This window comes from Eurosta solidaginis, chromosome 1 (assembly GCF_040869045.1).
Source record: "Eurosta solidaginis isolate ZX-2024a chromosome 1, ASM4086904v1, whole genome shotgun sequence".
In the NCBI taxonomy this organism is placed as follows: Eukaryota; Metazoa; Arthropoda; class Insecta; order Diptera; family Tephritidae; genus Eurosta; species Eurosta solidaginis.
The window spans coordinates 277,193,342-277,212,375 of NC_090319.1; the positions used below are offsets into that span (position 1 = coordinate 277,193,342).

The 19,034-nt window shown below is 40.8% G+C and overlaps 1 protein-coding gene and 1 pseudogene across 1 annotated transcript in view; both read right to left on the bottom strand.

Annotated features, from left to right (window-relative positions):
• Window positions 1–19,034, bottom strand: part of PolA2 (DNA polymerase alpha subunit B) — a 349,615-nt gene that overhangs the window by 19,043 nt on the left and 311,538 nt on the right. The window lies entirely within an intron of this gene.
• LOC137250288 (uncharacterized) lies at window positions 5,280–6,863 on the bottom strand (annotated as a pseudogene).

The following is a 19,034-nucleotide window of genomic DNA, read 5'->3' on the forward strand; positions in this document are numbered from 1 at the left end:
ATTTTAATAGCTAGAAGCTTAAAATTTCACCAAATGCTTACGTATATAGCGTATATTGTTGTCTGAAAAAATTATAGAGATCGGTGATATATACAGTATATATCTCATATAACCGATTGTTCAGATAAGAAACTTTGCGCAACTTCTATCCCATTTTAACAGCTAGAAGCTTAAAATTTCACCAAATGCTTACGTATATAGCGTGTATTGTTGTCTGAAAAAATCACAGAGATCGGTGGTGTATATATTATATACCCCTTATAAACTGTAATTTTTGTCCCTTTTTTACGGCTAGAAGCTTCAAAGGTAGATAAAGGTAGGTAAAGGTAGACAACAATAGTCTGAAAAAATCATAGAGAACGGTGATATATATAGTATATATCTCATACAAACGATTGTTCAAATAAGAAACTTTTCGCAATTTCTACGCCATTTTAACAGCTATAAGCTTCGAATTTCACCAATTGCTTACGTATATAGCGTATATTGTTGTCTGAAAAAATCATAGAAATCGGTGATATATACAGTATATATCTCATATAACCGATTGTTCAGATAAGAAACTTTGCGCAACTTCTGTCCCATTTTAACAGCTAGAAGCTTAAAATTTCACCAAATGCTCACGTATATAGCGTGTATTGTTGTCTGAAAAAATCACAGAGATCGGTGGTGTATATATTATATACCCCTTATAAACTGTAATTTTTGTCCCTTTTTTACGGCTAGAAGCTTCAAAGGTATGAAGTCTTCGGCACAGCCGAAGACAGTCCCGTCCTTACTTGTTTTAACTTGTATATATAAACAAGAGAATGGAATTTATGCAATTTAGATTCAGTAAACTAATAACGATATTAAGAAGAAATTAGCGTCGAAGGGATGAAGGGGTACAAAGGATCTTTCATTGAAATCTAAAAAAGCACGAGTGCTATGTAGGTGTCAGGGTTTAGCCGCTAGAGGAGCTCTACGACTAAGAGAATCCAACATGTGGAAAACAGCTAAGCACGGACACGCGCCGATTCTGGACGATATGACGAAGGGGCTATTAAACGGAATAATAACCGACCTAACATCGAAAACAGACCACATCACATGGGTTTTGGACTTCCAAGTTCAGAACATACGATACCCTTCAAGGGAGGAATGGGAAGTAGGCCTAGACTATGGCAGGGGCATCACAATATACAGCGACGGCTCGAAAATGGAAAAGGAAACTGGAGCTGGGATGTACTCGACACATCTACAGCTAAGCCAATTATTCCGACTTTCTGACGCATGCAGTGTATTCCAAGCCGAGCTCTATGCCATAGACAGAGCGGCAAAGCTACTCCAAGATAGTGCGGTTTCCAACACCGACGTAACAATCTTTGTTGACAGCCAAGCCGCCTTAAGGGTATTAGAGTCCAACATGATAAAATCGCAACCCCCACCATAGAACGTACTCGTGGCGCTAGACCTTTTGATAGGCTTTTGATACGGTCAATCATGGCACGTTACTGCAAGACCTGGAAGGGTCTACCCTTCCCCCATGTCTTAAAAGGTAGACCGCAAATTATCTGGGTGGTCGGCAGGCATCGGTGCAATTTAGAAATGAAACATCAAAACCAAGAAGAATTAAACAAGGGCTGCCGCAGGGTGGTGTCCTATCGCCACTTTTGTTTAATTTCTAAATATCTAAGCTACCTTCGCCACCAGAAGGAGTTACTATCGTTTCCTACGCTGATGACTACACAATAATGGCCACAGGCCCAGGCCGACAGTTTTTTCGCCTCCCGAAACCTGGCATTATCACCGACTAAATCCTCCGCGACCTTACTTACAACGTGGACGTCCCAAATGTCGACCATTTTGAACATCCACGTCGATGGCACTACACTACCGACTGTCCTACACCCCAAAATCTTGGGTGTGACGTTTGATCAGGATCTACATTTTGGTGAGCACGCAGCCGCAATTTTACCGAAAATCCAGAGCCGTAATAAAATCCTCAAATCCCTTGCTGACAGTACTTGGGGAAAAGACAAAGAAACGCTCATTACCACATACAAAGCAATTGGCCAGCCGATTGCATGCTACGCGTCTCCTATATGGTCGCCAAGCCTAAAAATTACCCACTGGAAGAAGCTACAGGCCTGCCAAAATACTGCTCTCAGAACCGCACGGGCTGTCTTCTTATGTCCCCAGAACACCATCTACATAATGAGGCGAGAATACTCCCCATCAGGGAGAGAAATTAGATGCTAACCAAACAGTTCCTGTTGAATACCCAGAAACCTGGGCATCCCAACAGTCATCTGATTGATGAGCTAACACCGCTCAGGGACTTAAGGAGTCATCTCCGTAAGCATTTTGAGGAAATACGGCACCTGAGAACTCAGCCGTATGAAGCAAAAAAAAAACATACCCCAGCAGGTTAGGGGATCAGAATATACCCGCGGTAGGTATGCCTGTCGTAAGAGGCGACTAAAATACCAGATTCAAGGGGCTGTGTAGCGCAACCCTTCAGGTTGCCAGCGCAATATATAGCTTCTCCAAACCCTCAATCAACAGTCAACCTCACCTACCCCCGGCGAATCCTGTTTCACTAACAGACGAGGCTCTGGCGACCCCAAGTTCCATGAGGAGCTTGGGGGTGGGGAGGGAGGGAATGGCCTGAAGGTTTAATGTGGCCACATAAATCGTTCCCGAGATGGTCGGGATAGCACCTTAATGGTGCTATGGTACCGGAGCGTACCGGATCTGTATCCGGCAAAGGACCATCACATCGATAACACTCCCCAAAGCCTTCGGGGAGCAACCTTATCGCTACAACAACAACAACAAGCAGGTCCTTGGTGAACTCCACAAACAGGCGTCGGACCATTATGCCAGGAATTGCCCGGTGAATCCAGTACTCAAAGAACAGTACCCAAAACTTACGGAAGAGGAACGCATACTCCCCAGCGAAACGCGAGTCACTCTAGCTCAACTTCGTTTTGGATACTGTAACAGGTTAAACTCTTACCTATCCAGAATCAACCCTGACAGGGGATATTGATGACAATTTGTGATCGGTCGCAACTATTAGGTGGGGCCAAGCACTGCTACAACAACAACAACATGATAAAATCGGACATCGTGTAGAGCCTCTCTGGCTTCTATAAGTCATCTCAATGTCTCTCTTTGATGGGTCCCTGGGCACAGCGGCATTGAAGGGAATGAACTCGCGGATGAGATGGCTAGGAAGGGTTCCGACTTAGAGACATAAGTAAGGTGGAAATCTCCGTCCGACCACCGCTGAGTTGTCTCCTAGTAAGAATCGACTAATATGAGAACAGGGCAATGGGTTGACTGCGACCAATAGGGTTGACTGCGAAGCCTCAACGTCCTTATGGCCATGCTTGGATAGGAAGGGTACCAGCTTCCTTCTCAAATTGAACACATCTGCGGTGAGGGTACTTACGCACCAATGCTCCGACGATGGCGAATACCAACAAGCTCCCTCTGCAGAAGCTGTCAGGATGAGGAGGAAGAGGAGTCGATCTACCACTTTCTCTGCCGATGCCCGGCGTTCAAACAAGAAGGCTCAGATTTCTGGGCTCACGCTTTTTCGACAGCCTGGCAGAGGTTGAGAAGGTGAACGTCTCGCTTCTTCTTGGGTTCATCAGGGAAAGCAAGTGGTTCGTTGAGGACCGCTAGGAGGTAATGGGGCTAAATGAATTTGCCGCCACCCTGTATTTACTCAGGGCACTCACAATGGACAAAAGTGTCTCCGAGTGGAAGTGTGGGTATTACCCACGCACGCCCTCTTAACCTAACCTAACCCTATGTAGGTGTTATTGGACTAAGTAAACGTTTTAGAGTTTAGGCTTCCTATTTCGATAAATGAATAATGTTTCCAGTAGTTGCCTAAAAATACCAGAAACTTAGTAATATTGAACCACTTAATACTCAAAATATTTGAGTGGTTTTTAGAGAGCGGCCGGCGTGGTGTGGAGGTAGCGTGCTCCCCTATCACACCAAAGATCTGGGGTTCAAGGCGCTCGAAAAGCAACATCAAAATATTTAGAAAAATGCCCTTTTCAATTAGCGAGTTCACCCCTCGGCAGTGGTTTGGCAAAAACTCCGAGTTTATTTCTGTCATGTAAGGATTCACAACGAAAGATCACCTGCTTGCAGATGCCGATCGGAGTCGGCATAAAACAAGTAGGTCCCGTCCCGCCAATTTGAAAGTATCACGATGCAAATCGAAAGAGACGCTCAGCCTAAACATCCTCGGCGTTATTTTTAGCTGGCCTCGATGCACTGTGGCCTTTGTTTAGATCTATAGTGCTTGACGATTCAGCCTATTACTGTATGTAGCCCCACATTTTTAATGTATTTAAGTACCTCTTTAGTCTTCATACTCCATATCACGAAGCAATTAAAAAACACGCCACCTAGATGGCATGCATTCGGAGATAATGTGAACCAGCGTTTATCAGATAGATTTAAACTACTTAGGTAATATCGTAGACTACATTGTTCCGTACAGTAGATATCCTGTGACAGTTTGTAGGTCTTTACTTACTTACTTAATTAGCGCTTAATCATTTAAACGGTTACCGCCGTCCAACAAGGCGCGCCATTCGCTCCTTCTCTCTGCCAACCGGCGCCAATTGGTCACACCAAGGGAGTTTAAATCGTTTTCCATGGTCCTTCCAACAGGGTGGGGGCCGCCTTCTTTCTACCTCTGCTTCCATAGGCGGGATCCGATAGAAACACTTTCTTGGCCGGAGCGTCATCTTTCATATGCGCTGATCGATGACAGCAGGTATTTCACTTTGTTCTCATTCACCATCAAACCCTTCTTTACCACTTCTCTTTCCATTTTGGAGTAAACAGAACTGCCCGGTTGTTCAGGCCGATGATATCAATGTCATCAGCATATGCCAGTAATTACACGCTTTTATAGAATATTATTCCAGAGCGGTTAAGTTCTGCAGCTAGCATAATTTTCTCCAGCATCAAATTAAAGAAATCGCACGATAGGGGGTCACCCTATCTGAAACCTCGTTTACTTTCGAACGGCTCGGAGAGGTCCTTCTCGAAGGCGGCTTTAAAAACGACGAAGAGGTGATGTGTGCCGATTCTTTTTTCGCGGGTTTTTTCCAAGATTTGGCGCATTGTGAAAATCTGGTCGATGGTAGAGTTACCATGTCTGAAGCCGCACTGATAAGGTCCAATCAGCCGATTCACGGTGGGCTTCAATCTTTCGAACAATACATTTGATAGGATCTTATATGCGATATTAAGAAGGCTGATTACGCGATAGTTGGTGCAGTTTGCACTGGGCAAAGAAAACTTAGATTCCAATCGTCGGGCATGCACTCGTCCGCCCATATTTTGCGAAGAAGCTGATGCATGTGCCTTACCAACTCCTCGCCGCCGTATTTGAATCGCTCCGCAGGCAATCACCCGCGGCCTTGTTGTTTTTCAATCTGGTTATTGTTATTTTGATTTCGTCATAATCGGGTGGGGGGACATTTATTCCATCATCACAGATTGTGTGATCGGGTTCGTCATCCCTGTGGGGTAAATCGCTGTCTCCATTTAGGAGAGCAAAGAAGTGTTCACTCCATAATCTAAGTACTTTCTGGAGATCAGTTACAAGGTCGCCATTTTCGTTCTTACAGGAGTTTGCCCCGGTCTTAAAACCTTCCGTCTGTCGCACTCACGGATTTCAGCCTCTGCTGTTTTCTTCCTGAAAAGGCATCTCGCTTCCCTTTTTAACTCGCGATAGCGTTCACACACTCCTCTTGTTGCGCTCGCTTTTAACGTAGCACAGTCTTTTCTTTCGGTTGCAACGCGGCATTCTTCATCGTACCAGTTGTTTTTCCGTGGCCGCCGGTCACCAATTTCTTCCTCGACGGCAGTAAGAAGTGCTTTGGAGATATACTCCCACTGCTCCTGCAATCCTTTAGGCTGAGTTGAGCTCTCAGAGAGCAGGTGTGAGAGTCGAGCTGCGAAATCATTGGCAGTCTGTTGCGATTGCAGCCTTTCGACGTCTAGCTTTCCTTGTGTTTTTTGCTCCTTGGTTTTAGTCGCGCAGAGGCGGGTGTGTATTTTGGCTGCGTCGAGATAATGGTCCGAGTCGATGTTAGGTCCTCGGATCGTGCGCACATCTAAAACACTGGAGGCATGCCGTCAGTCTATCACAACGTCATCGATCTGATTACGAGTATTTCGATAGGGGGACAGCCATGTAGCTTGATGTATCTCTTTATGCATGAACCTCTTGCTGGAAATGACCACGTTTCGAGCACCGGCAAAGTCAATCAGCCTCAGTCCATTAGGAGAAGTTTCATTGTGTAGAATGAACTCGGATGGAGGGCCAAAAAAACCTTTGCCCACCCTGGCGTTGAAGTCGCCAAGCACCACTTTTATATCATGGCGGGGGCAGCGCTCGTATGTGCGTTATAATTGTTCATAAAAAGCGTCCTTCACCTCATCGCCTTTCTCCTCTGTCGGTGCATGGGCGCAGATGAATAATATATTAAAAAATTTTGCTTTTATTCGGATAGCGGCGAGACTTTCGTCCACAGGCCTGAACGCCAGTACTTGGCGACAAAGTCTTTCTGCCACCACGAATCAGACGCCGAAACTTCGCTTAGATGTCACAATTTTTAATCTTCTTACTTCCTTGCTGCTTCCAACGCTTTCTTGGCTGGCGGTGATGTCAGATATTGCTTTGACGAGGACTCAACCAGCCGGGCATCTGCACCAATCCCATTCAGGGAGCGGACGTTCCAGGTGCATGCCCTCAATACATTGTCCTTCAAACGTTTGCCATGGTCGTCATCAATAAAGGGTTGTCTCTTTATCCGAGGCTTGTTGTTGCTTTTCATTGGAGTGTGGTTTGACGTGGCGGGTCGCAAGCCCAGCGCACAACCCACTCAGCGGGGGTGAAAATATTACTTCCACGTTTATATAGCGAGCCGCTTGATCCAAACAAGACGCACCTCGTGGTGAACAGCCAGATTGTCGCCTTATTACATTAGCTCACCACTAAACGGATGTTTAGTGGCTACCCAGCGGAAAATTGGCCGCAAGCGACCGGAAGTAGTGAGCTGCTTGAAGCGTAGGTTTTTGTTACTCTCGTTGTCGGGAGTATAAACATGGCCCGTGTTAAGCCCTGGGCATTCAATCCAGTGTGGTTTGAACTGTTTTATTTGCCAGTTATTTATATGGTTTCCTTAGTGTGTGCCTATGTGAGTCCAAAGTTCCGTAAGACTCTCAGAGTAGGTGGCCATTGCCATATGCCCAATCATTTTTTCAATCTTTAGTCTTACGGTAGGAAGTGTTGCCTTTTCTCATGCATTTTTAATTGGCGTTTAACTAGCTAGGTCGTCGGCTTGGTATATATTTAGCATGCTGGCCTACCATACCTGTTACTCCTAAATATTTCAATATCCAGGTACCATTAGGCATACTTTCGGATGCAGATCGTCGCCTTTCATTCTCATAGCACGACGTAGCATGCGAGGGCCCTGTCGTTTTAATAATTGCCGTACGCTCATGTCTGCGTCAGTGTTGTCACTCTACCACTATAGTGGCAGATCTATCACTTTTTATTTGCCTGAATTTGACTATGTTCTTTAAGCTGCTTACAATGACCGAAAATTAAGGTTTTTAAGTATGTTGAAAATTAAATGTAAAGCCCACTCTGTATAAGTTTTTCAAATTTTCACCAAAGAAATGTGTGATTTTTATAACACTTACGTACCATCGAAAGAACTTATACAATTTTATGTAAAATTTAACTTTATTGATGGTAAATTCGTGCCAATAACTTTGTAATAATCTGATTTTTCGACTGCTGAGTGGAATATCGCCGTATCTCTGCCGCCGTTTCGAAAACGCCCTATCCCAGAAAATTTTGGAATAACGCCCTATTTCAGAACTTGTTTCAAAAACGCTCTATCTCAGCTTAAATTTAATAAATTTGTAACATAGCTGGGGCGTTTATGAAAAATATTTTGGGCGTTCTTCAATGGAGTTCTGAGATAGATCGTTTTCAAAAGAAAAACTGAAATATGGTGTTTTTGAAAAACGTACTCAGATAGGGCGTTCTCGAACTGGCAGCCGAGATATGAGCGATATTCCACTCAGCCGTCGATTGCAGTATCCGATGGATGCCTTCGATGTCACGGATGTAAGTTGTAAGATTTAAAAAATAAACTGTTTTAATGCAAAAGTCTATTTCATTAGATTTGGGCTATTGGTATTCGTTGGATACCATGGAAGTAATTTGATATTTTAAGGTTTCTTAGTAGTATTATTATATATTTGAACTATGTGTTATGAAAAATGGAATATTTGGAGACTGTAAATTAACTTTAGTCGTATCCACACATGGTTTGTTAAAGTTCTTGGTCGGTAGTTCGCATTTGATTATAAATTTCAGCTGTTAAGGTTTTTGTAGTAAGAAATTTTCACACTTTTAAGACTAGTTCTTTGATACTTATTCAAATAGTTTATTAAAAATAAAACGCCTAAAAACTACAGACTATTAACTTCAGAATTAAAAGCTAGGTGAGAGTCCCACTATTATTTAATAATATCTTTTTATTTGATAACGTCTAAAGCATCTACAGTATGCAAATACTCTTCATACAGATATTTATATGTATGTTGTTAATGCACTTGAAGATGTTATGTTCGTTTTAATCGTTGAATAATAATTTGAAAAAAATAGGTTTTAATATTTTTGAAAATTCTACCACTATTTTTAGGATATCTACCACCCTTTTTTTGGAAATCTACCACTAAATAGATTTTAGAAGTGACAACACTGGTCTGCGTCTAGCTCAGACAGCTCATCATTATACCAACGTCTGTACACACCGTTAGCAAAACGAACAGGACCATAAATCTTCCGGCGAAATTTTCTCCCTAATAGATACTCAATGGGCATCTTTCATCTTCTTTCGAAACCATCGAGCACTTGTTCGTAAAAGTGATTCTGCGTGAAATTTATAGGCTGGTATTGTTTTCCTGTAACTGGTTGTTCTCAAAAACATGAAGCTCTACACAGATTCGAATTTTGATCGGTCAGTGACGTGGCTGGCAACTTGTGAATGCGCCGATTCTTTCTTTGATGGCAAAAACTACTCCGTCTTGTCCACGTTCACCAATTTTTTGCCCCGAGTGTATTTCTTCATGCTTTTCAGTAAAAACTCACCAGCCTTGTAGATGCCGTTCGGAGTCGGTGAAAAGCATGTAGGCCCCTTTCACTAATTTGTAGGAAGAGAAAATCGGCCTAAATTCTCATCGGAGGTATATCGCGCCTTGTATTTATTTATTTATTAAATAGTTAGAGAAGACAGAGGTATAAGAAATTACACGACAAAGAGTCCCCATGTCTGAATCCTCTTTTAATTTCAAATGGATCGTAGAGCATTGGTTTCTGTATCCGGATTGTGTAATGGGCTTGGGACACGCAACATAACTGTGAAAACGAAAAAAACACGGCCTCCGATCAGAATAGTTGGCGTGTTGGTAGCGTGCTCCGCCTACCACACCGAAGATGCTTGGTTCAAGTACCGGGCAGAGCAACATTGCAAATATAGAAAAAAAATTTTCAATTAGAAAGAAATTTTTCGTACGATTTCAGACAAACACTCCGAATGTAAGTATTTTTGTCCTGAAAAGCTTCTCAGTACAAATTAATCTGGCTTGCACCTGCCGTGGGGAGTAGGCATAAAAACATGTGTGGGTCCCGGTAATTTGTAGGAAAAATAAAAAATAGCTCGTCGCACGAAGTTGGACGAGAAGCCTGAATCTCCTCGGATGTAAATAATGCCAAGTACTTATTTATTTGTTTAAAAACGTTTCACCGCGGCAGTCACAGAAAACAACACTAAGTCTGACGAAATTTTCGAACCTTTAGAATTATTTTACAAAATTATTTTACAAACTCGTAACAATAAAAAAGGGCTTCGTTCTCTATAACGAAACAAACGTTCGTTTGGCCTCAGAGAAGAATCGTTCGTGCATTTCAATTTGCATTATGCTCCTGCTTGACATAGCGTCAGAAATATAAACGCCAAACGAAAATGATAGAGAGTGCCATTGCTAGACGAGTGTGGTAAGAGATTATTCGAAGGTCTAAGCTATATCTAGTTCACAATACAGAACTTAACAAACACATCAAATAACCATACCATTTACCTATGAACGAAAAATGGCACTAAAGATGGCTCAACACCGTAACCGTTTTGTCTCCCAACCAAAATTGACAATTTTGAGTTAATCGAGTACTTCATTTTTTAAATATCTATGAAATCGATTTTACTATTCTCCATAAAGTTTTAAGTAAAATGTTATTTAGGCTATTAAGTGGTTTAGTTTTTTCCGACTCTGTATGTCGACTGTATTAAAATATAACGATTTAAGGGGTTGTGAGGCGCAACCCTTTCAAGGAATTGCCAGCGTAATATAAAGCTTCTCCCACCCAATTGTTGCCATCGTCTACTCGTGGCGAATCCTGTTTCTTTAACAGCCGAGTCTCTGGCGACCCCAAGTTTTCATTTTCTCATACCAAATCGTTTCCGAGATGGTCGCGCTAGTACCTTAATGGTGTTTGTTACCGGAAAGTACGTACCATGAACATCGATTACACTCCCCAGGGAAGTATTCTTGACTTGAGATTATTTTTTGTCAAGCATTTGTGACAAACAAATCAAATTAAGGCATTTCAATTTAACATTTAACAAATCAAAAAAAGAAAAAAAAACACAAATTATAAAATAATTGGAATAGAAAACCCGACAAGACAAATCGAATGCTAACACAAAACTCATTAACTATGAATTTACTAATACATACAGCGGATACAAACAGAAATTGCCATCCAAAAATGAAAATAAACATTCCAACAAAAACAAGTAAGGAAGGCTAAGTTCGGTTGTAACCGAACATTACATACTCAGCTGAGAGCTTTGGAGACAAAATAAGGGAAAATCACTATGTAGGAAAATGAACCTAGGGTAACCCTGGAATGTGTTTGTATGACATTGGTATCAAATGGAAGGTATTAAAGAGTATTTTAAAAGGGTGTGGGCCATAGTTCTATAGGTGGACGCCATTTCGGGATATCGCCATAAATGTGGACCAGGGGTGACTCTAGAATTTGTTTATACGATATGGGTATCAAATGAAAGGTGTTAATGAGTATTTTTAAAGGAAGTGGGCCTTTTTTCTATAGGTGGACGCCTTTTCGAGATATCGCCATAAAGGTGGACCAGGGGTGACTCTAGAATGTGTTTGTACGATATGGGTATCAAACGAAAGGTGTTAATGAGTATTTTAAAAGGGATTGGGCCTTAGTTCTATAGGTGGACGCCTTTCCGAGATATCGCCATAGAGGTGGACCAGGGCTGCCTATAGAATTTGTTTGTACGATATGGATATCAAATTAAAGGTATTAATGAGGGTTTTAAAAGGGAGTGACCCTTAGTTGTACATGTGAAGGCATTTTCGAGATATCGACCAAAATGTGGACCAGGGTGACCCAGAACATGATCTGTTGGGTACCGCTAGTTTATTTATATATGTAATACCACGAACAGTATTCCTGCCAAGATTCCAAGGGCTTTTGATTTCGTACTGCAGAACTTTTTCATTTTATTCTACTTAATATGGGAGGTGTCACACCCACTTTACAAAGTTTTTTCTAAAGTTATATTTTGCGTCAATAAACCAATCGAATTACAATGTTTCATCCCTTTTTTCATATTTTGTATAGAATTATGGCATTTTTTTTTATTTTTCGTAATTTTCGATATCGAAAAAGTGCGCGTGGTCATAGTCGGATTTCGGATTTATGCCAAGACAAAGTGAGTTCAGTTACGTACGTGAACTAAGTTTAGTAAAGATATATCGATTTTTGCGCAAATTATCGTGTTAACGGCCGAGCGGAAGGACAGACGGTCGAGTGTGTATAAAAACTGGGCGTGGCTTCAACCGATTTCGCCCATTTTCACAGGAAACAATTATCGTTATAGAATCTGTGCTCCTAATCACAAGGATTGGTTAATTTTTGTTCGACTTATGGCATTAAACGTATTCTAGACACATTAAATGAAAAAGGGCGGAGCCACGCCCGTTTTGAAATTTTCTTTTATTTTTGTATTTTGTTGCACCATATCATTACTGGAGTTGAATGTTGACATAATTTACTTATATACTGTAAAGATAATCAATTTTTTGTTAAAATTTGACTTAAAAAATTTTTTTTTTTAAGTTGGCGTGTTCTTCATTTGATTTTGCTAATTTTTATTTAGCACATATATAGTAATAGTGGTAACGTTCCTGCCAAATTTCATCATGTTATCTTCAACGACTGCTAAATTGCGGCTTGCAAAACTTTCAAATTACCTTCTTTCAAAAGTGGGCGGTGCCACGCCCATTGTCCAAAACTTTACCAGTTTTCTATTCTACGTCATAAGGTCAACCCACCTACCAAGTTTCATCGCCCTATCCGTCTTTGGTAATGAATTATCGCACTTTTTGGATTGTTAGAAATTTTCGATATCGAAAAAGTGGGCGTGGTTATAGTCCGATTTCGTTCATTTTAAATAGCGATCTGAGATGAGTGCCCAGGAACCTACATACCAAATTTCATCAAGATACCTCAAAATTTACTCAAGTTATCGTGTTTACGGACGGACGGACGGACATGGCTAAATAAATTTCTTTTTTCGTCTATATCTTTTCGATTAGTTTATGCCGTTACGGATTGCCGTTATGCGAACAAAGTTAATATGTGAGCTCTGCTCAGCTGAGTATAAAAAAGCTTCAAACAAACCAACAACTAACCAATTTTGACTGGCCAACATCAATTTTCTTGAAAACAATGTGCAACGAAATGGTAGAAAGTTACTCGCTGGCACCGTATTTTTCAATTATTGCCCAAAAATGAAATCAAAGGAGAGACGACATAAAATTTGATCATTATTATCAACATTATTGCCGGTATCGCGTTAATCAAATTGCAATGCAAAATTTTTATATTTTGCAAAATGCCGAATTCACGTAGATGTGTACATATTTTTTAAAATATAGTACGTACAGTGGCGGTTTGAAAAAAGCACTTAAATTCAATTAATGGTTTGAGCTCTTAACGAACGAGAAAAATAATATTCCAAAGTATTCGAAAAGGTTAAAAATAGGCGAGAGTACCGAGTACTCGTGAAGTTCGATGCGTCATCGGCTTTTTCTTGGTTTCTTTTTGGCTTGTTATCGAAAGGTTACAGATGTGTCATCGATTTTATATTGAAGTTTTATCGGTATCTATTTTATGTTTCATAACAAACCGATGAGACGTCGACAACAAATTATAACACTCCGATAAGAAATCGCTTACTTTTTTTATAACAAATCGGTAACTTTTTTACAACATATCGACAACTTAACGATAAATAATCGATAGCTTCTCAATAGTAAACAGATAATTTTTCGATAACAAATTGGTAACATGCCAATAGTTAAAAAATTGGTAACTCCGATAGCAAATCTATACATTCCGTTAGGCTCAAGTGGGTACCGCGGAGGTACACATATGCCAGTGTTAGGAAGCCCGTTGCAATACCACATAAAGACACCACCTCAGATCATTTCGAGGACCTGATAAAAGCTACCAAGTCCTTGTTGGCGTACTCTACGACCTAGCATAGATTATCCAGTAAGTGAGCATCTAGGCAGCGCTGTCTGGTTTCCACGGTTTCCTCTTCTTCGTTGTTGTTGTTGTTGTAGCGATAAGGTTTCTCTCCGAAGGATTTGGGGAGTGTTATCGATGTGATGATCTTTGCCGGATACAGATCCGGTACGCTCCGGTAACACAGCACCATTAAGGTGCTCCTAGCCTTTCTTCATATCTACCAATAAGACAGTGCTATGTTAGTACTACTACAAGTGTGGAAAATGTGTAGAATGTAAACATGACGGGATCTTTTGGATCAGATTTACTTAGATGTCCGACGCACTGGGGCTTGTAGCCTTCACGTTAGATGCCGAACAAGCTCATCTGCAATTCAGTTTCCCTCAATGCCTTTGTATTCCGGGATCCATGTCAGCTGAATTGCATGAGTAAGAATCAACAGATTTTATAGCCGCTCGGCTGTTGCTAAAGATAAAGATTTCCTTGCTGATAGTGTGTTTTCCTATCCAAACCGCGGCTTCCATGTGACCTGAAACTTATGCTATGCTTGGAAGACTCAACAATGACCATATAGTCTGAAAGAGATTTGTAGGTCTCTCGTTATTTGAATAGATCCCTCATCCAACCCTACCGTTTAACTTAGAGCTGTCGGTTATATAGAAATGCTGCCGTCACCAACGAATCACCGATCCTACGGCACCCCGTCATTCCTGTTGGGTATGTTTACCATAAAGTTGTTATACGCAACTATTGTGGTCGCACATACGACTATCCCAAACAGAAATATAGGTCTCATAACCTCGGTATAAATCTATCTGCATATATTTGGAGTTAGTCGCTATTTTTAGCCAATGGCTCTTATACACGTGCATAATGCAACGTACGCTTTCTTTTGACGCTAAATGACGTTATATTTCCAGTTCAGCTTTTTGTCCAAAACTGCGCCTAGCAATTTGGCCTCATCGGCCTGATTAAGGCTCACCCCATTTAGTTTCCGTAGGTGGTTTAAATCGCGGTATTTTGTACCGTTTAGACAAGCTCCAATTTACCTGATTCCGCATCGGGAGACCCACAAGGAAACGTCTCGCAATGCTACCTGCATCAAGTTGTACATAGTTTGAGGGAATTTGCCTCTGTAAGCAACAGCTTGTTCATCAGCATATGCCGCAATCTTCATAATTTGCAAACATTTTCAATTTGAATATGAGGGCTATTGTTTTGAACGGAACTGTAATTACATTTGTTTATACAAATAAAACTGTACAGAACCAAATTGGCATGTGAAATGACAGCAATAAGGCAGAAGGCAAGCAAAAGAAAAGTTGGGAAATCGACAGACGTTGGTGACCGAAAGCGTCACCTCACACGATTGAATACATCAGCCCAGCAACAACACGCTCAAGTTAGGCAGAGTCAGTCAGCCACTCAGTCGATTTGACTGTTCTGTATGCGCAAGTCAAGTCAAATTGTCGGCAAATTCAAAAATCCGGTTGGGCTCAAACAGTGACGTAGACACAAACGATTTGAAGAGGGAATATATTTTTATTTTACTAATGAATCGGTGTTTACAAGTTGCCCTCTGATGCTCTAGGAGGTCGTTTAGATTACAGGAAATGCTAGCATAGGCGATACCTATGATAATCCTTGAGCAATATTGGCTTATTGAGCGTGATGATGATCTGTCTCCGTTCTGATCTACAACAACTACACGAATCTACACTGTATGAAGTGGGATTTGTCTAACGCTGAGGTCAACCCAGGGCCCAATAAAGGTCTCCTAAAGCACCGCTGAATAAAGAACAGTATTTATGTGCTGAGATTGAATACATAAATGGCTTGAAGCCAGCAGCTTTGCAGAGCGAGAGAGCGAGGTGACTCGGCTGATCATCTGAAAAATAAAATCGCGAGAATTGCCTTTATATATGCAGGGGACTGAAAGTAAATACACTTTAGAGCCATAGACGTAGCCCTCTAAATGTGAGCGTACGCCCACACCCACGACTGGAGCCAACGTCAGTTTCATTTAGAATTTCAACAACTCCACTTGTTGCAAATCCTGGTTAAGTAGTTGAGCAACGAACAAGTGTCTACAGATAATGCAGCTACGCCAATTGCTCGATACTCGGATATACAGAGCTATAGTGTAAATCTTATATAGATCCGAAAAAGGAACCGGTTATAAATAGGTACCCTATTATAAAAAAGTACCCGCATGGGAAAAAGTACACGGTTCAAAAAAAGTACCCTGATCCGAATAAGGGTCCGGTGCTAAACAAGTACTCGGTTCTAAAAAAGTACCCAGCTCCGAAAAAGGGTCCGGTTCTGAAAAAGTGCCGGATTATTATAAAGTTCCCTAAACAGAAAAAGTACACGGCTTTGAAAAAGTACCCAATTCTTAAACAACCCGGATCCGCAAAGGTACCGTGTTCTAAAAACAACCCGGTTCCAAAAATGGGGACTTCTCCACATAATTAAAACCTCATCCTACCTACCACTCTGCCAAGCAACTTATCCTCATTTGCCGCTTACAAATATCTTTATGGCCGTTCTGCGAAATGTTTTTCGTAATCCAATGCATTCGATGCAAAAATTATAAACAAAATAATGAAAACAATAAATACAAACGGGAAAATGCATAGCCAGCAAGAAACAAATTATTTTTTTTTTTTTAATCTAACGTAACTATGACCTGTGGAAAAATGCCAGAAGCATAACCAAATCTTAGACACCGTTGAAGTGCCGCCGTGTGAGCCGACATACTTACAAACTTATTTCCATACGAATGAGTATAAAAGTTCGTTTATGTGTGTGTGTGTAAGGCAGTATGTGAAATGAGAAGCGGCAAACGTCAAGCGGCGCACGATGGATCACATTATGCAGAATAGGAAAAATCTTATAAAATATTATTGCCTTATGCTGATTTGTAAGGGTATGTAGTTGTTATTGGAATTTAACTTCTTATGTGTGCTGCTGCACCAAACCAAATGAGGCTGAGCGCGCGTTGAAATATGGTTGGCCAATTGGCGCAATGTATTGGATGATGGCAGGCGCTGGCGACCGACCTACTCAATACGTTTAATGTGACAGCGGCATAGTTTTTCGCAATATTTTCCCAAAAGCATGAGACGATATGACCTAGGGCGAAATTTTTGAGTGGAAAACAATAAAAAAGTTTTTCAAGAAAATTCAAACCATACACATTTATTTAAATCGTACTAGGAAAGAGAGAAAAAACCTGAAAAAAATAAATAAAAAACTTAAAAATAAAAAACAAAAGTAAGAAAACAAGAAAAACCAATATCAACAAGTAAGGAAGGTTAAGTTCGGGTGTAACCGAACATTACATACTCAGTTGAGAGCTATGGTGACAACATAAGGGAAAATAACCATGTAGGAAAATGAACCGAGGGAACCCCTGGAATGTGTTTATATGACATGTGTATCAAATGAAAGGCACTAATGAGTATTTTATGAGGGAGTGGGCCATAGTTCTATAGGTGGACGCCATTTAGGGATATAGCCATAAAGGTGGATCAGGGTTGACTCTAGAATGCGTTTGTACGTTATGGGTATCAAATGAAAGGTGCTAATGAGTATTCTAAAAGGGAGTAATCATTAGTTCCATAGGTGGATGCCGTTTCGAGATATCGCCATAAAAGTGGACCAGAGGTGACCCTAGAATTTGTTTGTACAATATGGGTATCAAAAGAAAGGTGTTAATGAGTATTTTAAAAGGGAGTAATCCTTAGTTCCATAGGTGGACGCCGTTTCGAGATATTGCCACAAAGGTGGACCAGGGGTGACCCTAGAATTTGTTTGTACAATATGGGCATCAAACGAATGGTGTTAATGAGTATTTTAAAAGGGAGTGGGCCTTAGTTCTATAGGTGGATGCCGTTTCGAAATATAGCCATAAAGGTGGACCAGGGGTGACTCTAGAATGTGTTTGTACGATATAGGTATCAAATTAAAGGTATTAATGAGGGTTTTTAAAGGGAGTGGTGGTTGTTGTATAGGTGGTCGCCTTTTCGAGATATCGCCATAAAGGTGGACCAGGGGTGACTCTAGAATGCGTTTGTACGATATGGGTATCAAATGAAAGGTGGTAATAAGTATTCTAAAAGGGAGTAATCATTAGTTCCATAGGTGGATGCCGTTTCGAGATATCGCCATAAAAGTGGACCAGGGGTGACCCTAGAATTTGTTTGTACAATATGGGTATCAAAAGAAAGGTGTTAATGAGTATTTTAAAAAGGAGTAATCCTTAGTTCCATAGGTGGACGCCGTTTAGAGATATCGCCCTAAAGGTGGGCCAGGGGTGACTCTAGAATTCGTTTGTGCAATATGGGTATCAAACGAAAGGAGTTAATGAGTATTTTAAAAGGGAGTGGGCCTTAGTTCTATAGGTGGACGCCTTTTCGAGGTATCGCAATAAAGGTGGGCCAGAGGTGACTAGACTTTGTTTGTACGATATGGGTATCAAATGAAAGGTGCTAGTGAGTATTTTTAAAAGGGAGTGGGCCTTCGTTCTATAGGTGTTCGCCTTTTCGAGATATCGCCATATAGGTGGACCAGGGGTGACTTTAGAATATGTTTGTACGATATGGGTATCAAATTAAAGGTATTAATGAGAGTTTTAAAAGGGAGTGGTGGTAGTTGTATATGTGAAGGCGTTTTCCAGATATCGACCAAAATGTGGACCAGGGTGACCCAGAACATCATCTGTTGGATACCGCTAATTTATTTATATATGTAATATCTGCCAAGATTTTAAGGGTTTTTTATTTCGCCCTGCAGAACTTTTTCATTTTCTTCTACTTAATATGGTAGGTGTTAAAACCATTTTATAAAGTTTTTTATAAAGTTATATTTCGCGTCAATAAAACAATCCAATTACCTTACCATGTTTCATCCCTTTTTTCTTATTTGGTATAGAATTATGGCATTTTTTTCATTTTTCGTAATTTTCGATATCGAAAAAGTGGGCGTGGTCATAGTCGGATTTCGTTCATTTTTCATACCAAGATAAAGTGAGTTCAAGTAAGCACGTGAACTAAGTTCATTAAAGATATGTCGATTTTTGCTCAAGTTATCGTGTTAACGGCCATGCGGAAGGACAGACGAAAGACTGTGTATAAAAACTGGGCGTGGCATCAACCGATTTCACCCATTTTCACAGAAAACAGTTAGCGTCATAAAATCTATGCCCCCGCCAAATTTCAAAAGGATTGGTTAATTTTTGTTCGACTTATGGCGTTAAAAGTATCCTAGACAAATTAAATGAAAAAGGGCGGAGCCACGCCCATTTTGAAATTTTCTTTTATTTTTGTATTTTGTTGCACCATATCATTACTGG